We start from the raw sequence: 6,000 nt of genomic DNA on the forward strand, positions 1-6,000 counted from the left end.
GGAGAACACACGGCACGCCTCACGTTGTGGCAACACCACGCTGGCCTCTGCTGCCACAGGCTTGCCCTGCACTCCATACCCCTCCTTCCCCCCAGCCTGAGTGAGACAGAGCCCCCTAATCAGCTGCTCCTTTAACCTCATCCTGTCTGGGCCAAGAACAGACACCCTCAGGTAACCTATAAGCAGAGGCAGGGCCAATTCAAAGCTGATCCCCAGGAGCTGTGCAAACGAAGAGAAAGGGAAATTTCTCCCAGCAGCCTCAGGAGCAGCGGATTAAATCTCTACAATCAACTTGATGTACCCTGCATCTGTGGAATACCTGAATAGACAACGAATCATCCCAAAATTGAGGCAGTGGACTTTGGGAGCAATGTTAGACTTGGGGTTTGCTGTATGCGACTGACTGGTTTCTAGTTTTATGTTTATCTTAGTTTAGTATTTAGAGTTTACTATCATTGGTAGATTTCTTTATTGATTTGGTTGCTCTCTTCCTTTTTTTTTAAAAAAAATATATATATTTCCTTTTTCTCTTTTTGTGAGTGTGTATGTTTATGCTTCCTTGTGTGATTTTGTCTGTGTAACTTTGCTTTTACCATTTGTCCTAGGGTTCTGTCTGTTTTCTTTTCTATTTTTTTAAATATAGTTTTTAGCACTTGTTATCATTGGTGGATTTGTTTTTTGGTTTGGTTGCTCTTTTCTTTTTTATTATTACATTTTAATTTTTAATAATTAAAAAAATTTTTATTTTAATAACTTTATTACTTTTTATTTTCTTTCTTTCTTTTTTTCTCCCTTTTCTTCTGAGCCGTGTGGCTGACAGGGTCTTGGTGCCCCGGCTGGGTGTCAGGCCTGTGTCTCTGAGGTGAGAGAGCCAAGTCCAGGACATTGGTCCACCAGAGACCTCCAGGCTCCATGTAATATCAAATGGTGAAAGCTCTCCCAGAGATCTCCCATCTCAATGCTAAGACCCAGCTACACTCAACGACCAGCAAGCTACACTGCTAGACACCCTATGCCAAACTAGCAAGACAGGAACACAAACCCACCCATTAGCAGAGAGGCTGCCTAAAATCATAATAAGGTCACAAACGCCCCAAAACATACCACTGGACGCGGTCCTGTCTGCCAGAAAGACAAGATCCAGCCTCATCCACCAGAACACAAGCACCAGTCCCCTCCACCAGGAAGCCCACACAACCTACTGAACCAACCTTAGCCACTGGGGGCAGACACCAAAAACAACAGGAACTATGAACCTGCAGCCTGGAAAAAAGGAGACCCCAAACACAGTAAGTTAAGCAAAATGAGAAGACAGACAAACACACGGTAGATGAAGGAGCAAGGTAAAAACCCACCAGACCAAACAAATGAAGAGGAAATAGGCAGTCGACCTGAAAAATAATTCAGAGTAATGATAGTAAAGATGATCCAAAATCTTGGAAATAGAATGGAGAAAACACAAGAAATGTTTAACAAGGACTTGGAAGAACTAAAGAGCAAACGAACAATGATGAACAACTCAATAAATGAAATTAAAAATTCTCTAGAAAGAATCAATAGCAGAATAACTGCAGCAGAAGAATGGGTAAGTGACCTGGAAGATAATAAGTGGAAATAACTACTGCAGAGCAGAATAAAGAAAGAAGAATGAAAAGAATTGAGGACAGTCTCAGAGACATCTGGGACAACATTAAACGCACCAAAATTCGAATTACATGGGTTCTAGAAAAAGAGAAAAACGGATTGAGAAAATATTTGAAGAGATTATAGTTGAAAACTTCCCTAATATGGGAAAGGAAATAGTCAATCCAGTCCAGGAAGCGCAGACAGTCCCATACAGGATAAATCTAAGGAGAAACATGCCAAGACGTATTTATCAAACTATCAAAAATTAAATACAGGGCTTCCTTGGTGGAGCAGTGGTTCAGAGTCCACCTACCGATGCAGGGGACACGGATTCGTGCCCCGGTCCAGGAAGATCCCACATGCCACGGAGCGGCTGGGCCAGTGAGGCATGGCCGCTGAGCCTGCATGTCCGGAGCCTGTGTTCTGCAACGGGAGAGGCCACAACAGTGAGAGGCCTGTGTACCGCTGCATAAATAAATAAACAAATAAATAAATAGAAAAAATATTAAAAGCAGCAAGGGAAAAACAACAAATAACATACAAGGGAATCCCTATAAGATTAACAGCTGATCTTTCAGCAGAAACTCTGCAAGCCAGAAGGGAGTGGCAAGACAGATTTAATGTGATGAAAGGGAGAAACCTACAATCAAGATTACTCTACCCAGCAAGGATCTCATTCAGATTTCATGGAGAAATTAAAACCTTTACAGACAATCAAAAGCTAAGCTAAGCTAAGAGAATTCAGCACCACCAAACCAGCTTTACAACAAATGCTAGGCAGGAAACACAAAAGAAGGAAAAGATGTACAATAACAAACCCAAAACAATCAATAAAATGGTAATAGGACATACATATCGATAATTACCTTAAAAGTAAATGGATTAAATGCTCCAACCAAAAGACATAGACTGGCTGAATGGATAGAAAAAGAAGACCCATATATATGCTGTCTACAAGAGTCCCACTTCAGACATAGTGACACATACAGACTGAAAGTAAGGGGATGGGAAAAGATATTCCATGCAAATGGAAATCAAAACAAAGTTGGAGTAGCAATTCTCATATCAGACAAAATAGACGTTAATATAAAGACTATTACAAGAGACAAAGAAGGACACTACATAATGATCAAGGGATCAATCCAAGAAGAAGATATAACAATTGTAAATATTTATGCACCCAACACAGGAGCAACTCAATACATAAGGCAAATGCTAACAGCCATAAAAGGGGAAATCGACAGTAACACAATAATAGTAGGGGACATTAACACCCCACTTTCACTAATGGACAGATTATCCAAAATGAAAATAAACAAGGAAACACAAGCTTTAAATGATACATTCTACAACATGGACTTAATCAATATTTATAGGACATTCCATCCAAAAACAACAGAATACACTTTCTTCTCAACTGCTCATGGAACATTCCGAGGATAGATCATATCTTGGATCACAAATCAAGCCTTGGTAAATCTAAGAAAATTGAAATCATATCAACTAACTTTTCTGACCACAATGCTATCAGACTAGATATCAAATACAGGAAAAAATCTGTAAAAAATACAAATACTTGGAGGCTAAACAATACACCACTTAATAACCAACAGATCACTGAAGAAATCAAAGAGGAAATCAAAAAATACCTAGAAACAAATGACAATGAAGACATGACGACCCAAAACCTATGGGATGCAGCAAAAGCAGTGCTAAAGGGAAGTTCATAGCAATACATTCCTACCTCAAGAAACAAGAAATATCTCAAATGAACAACTTAACCTTACACCTAAAGCAATTAGAGAAAGAAGAACAAATAACCCCCAAAGCAAAAGGAAAGAAATTCTAAAGATCAGATCAGAAATAAATGAAATGAAGAAGACAATAGCAGAGATCAATAAAACTGAAAGCTGGTTCTTTAAGAAGATAAACAAAATTGATAAAACCATTAGCCAGAATCATCAAGAAAAAAAGGGAGAACACTCAAATCAATAGAATTAGAAATGAAAAAGGAGAAGTAACAACTGACACTGCAGAAATACAAAGGAGCATGAGAGATTACTACAAGTAACTATATCCCAATAAAATGGACAACCTGGAAGAAATGGACAAATTCATAGAAAAGTACAACCTTCCAAGACTGAACCAGGAAGAAATAGAGAATATAAACAGACCAATCACAAGCAGTGAAATTGAGACTGTGATTAAAAATCCCCCAACAAACAAAAGCCCAGGACCAGATGGCTTCACAGGTGAATTCTATCAAACATTTAGAGAAGAGCTAATACCTATCCTTCTCAAACTCTTGCAAAAATATAGCAGAGGGAGGAACACTCCCAAACTCATTCTATTAGGCCACTATCACCCTGATACCAAAATGAGACAAAGATGTCACAAAGAAAGAATACTACAGGCCAATATCACTGATGAACATAGATGCAAAAATCCTCAACAAAACACTAGCAAACAGAATCCAACAGCACATTAAAAGGATCATACACCATGATCAAGTGGGGTTTATCCCAGGAATGCAAGGATTCTTCAATATACGCAAATCAATCAATGTGATAAACCATATTAACAAATTGAAGGAGAAAATTCATATGATCATCTCAATAGATGCAGAAAAAGCTTTCGACAAAATTCAACACCCATTTATGATAAAAACCCTGCAGAAAGTAGGCATAGAGGGAACTTTCCTCAACATAATAAAGGCCATATATGACAAACCCACAGCCAACATCATCCTCAATGGTGAAAAACTGAAAGCATTTCCACTAAGATCAGGAACAAGACATGGTTGCCCACTCTCACCACTCTTATTCAACATAGGTTTGGAAGTTTTAGCCACAGCAATCAGAGAAGAAAAGGAAATAAAAGGAATCCAAATCAGAAAAGAAGTAAAGCAGTCACTGTTTGCAGATGACATGATACTATACATAGAGAATCCTAAAGATGCTACCAGAAAACTACTAGAGCTAATCAATGAATTTGGTAAAGTAGCAGGATACAAAATTAATGCACAGAAATCTCTGGCATTCCTATACACTAATGATGAAAAATTTGAAAGGAAAATCAAGGAAACACTCCCATTTACCATTGCAACAAAAAGAATAAAATATCTAGGAATAAACCTACCTAAGGAGACAAAAGACCTGTATGCAGAAAATGATAAGACACTGATGAAAGAAATTAAAGATGATACAAATAGATGGAGAGATATACCATGTTCTTGGATTGGAAGAATCAACACTGTGAAAATGACTACTACCAAAAGCAATCTACAGATTCAATGCAATCCCTATCAAACTACCAATGGCATTTTTCACAGAGCTAGAACAAAAAAGTTCACAATTTGTATGGAAACACAGAAGACCCCAAATAGCCAAAGCAATCTTGAGAACGAAAAATGGAGCTAGAGGAATCAGGTTCCCTGACTTCAGACTATACTACAAAGCTAAAGTAATCAAGACAGTATGGTACTGGCACAAAAACAGGATGATAGATCAATGGAACAGGATAGAAAGCCCAGAGATCAACCCACGCACATATGGTCACCTTATCTTTGATAAAGTAGGCAGGAACGTACAGTGGAGAAAGGACAGCCTCTTCAATAAGTGGTGCTGGGAAAACTGGACAGGTACATGTAAAAGTATGAGATTAGATCACTCCCTAACACCATACACAAAAATAAACTCCAAATGGATGAAAGACCTAAGGCCAGAAACTATCAAACTCTTAGAGGAAAACATAGGCAGAACACTCTATGACATAAATCACAGCAAGATCCTTTTTGACCCACCTCCTAGAGAAATGGAAATAAAAACAAAAATAAACAAATGGGACCTAATGAAACTTCAAAGCTTTTGCACAGAAAAGGAAACCATAAACAAGATGAAAAGACAACCCTCAGAATGGGAGAAAATATTTGCAAATGAAGCAACTGACAAAGGATTAATCTCCAAAATTTATAAGCAGCTCATGCAGCTCAGCAACAAAAAAACCAAGAACCCAATCCAGAAATGGGCAGAAGACCTAAACAGACATTTCTCCAAAGATATACAGATTGCCAACAAACATATGAAAGAATGCTCAACATCGTTAATCATTAGAGAAATACAAATCAAAACGACAATGAGATATCATCTCACACCAGTCAGAATGGTCATCATCAAAAAATCTACGAACAATAAATGCTGGAGAGGGTGTGGAGAAAAGGGAACCCTCTTGCACTGTTGGTGGGAATGTAAATTGATACAGCCACTGTGGAGAACAGTATGGAGGTTCCTTAAAAAACTACAAATAGAACTACCATATGACCCAGCAATCCCACTACTGGGTATATACCCTGAGAAAAACATAATTCAAAAAGAG

This window comes from Stenella coeruleoalba (assembly GCF_951394435.1).
Source record: "Stenella coeruleoalba genome assembly, chromosome: 2".
Taxonomy (NCBI): Eukaryota; Metazoa; Chordata; class Mammalia; order Artiodactyla; family Delphinidae; genus Stenella; species Stenella coeruleoalba.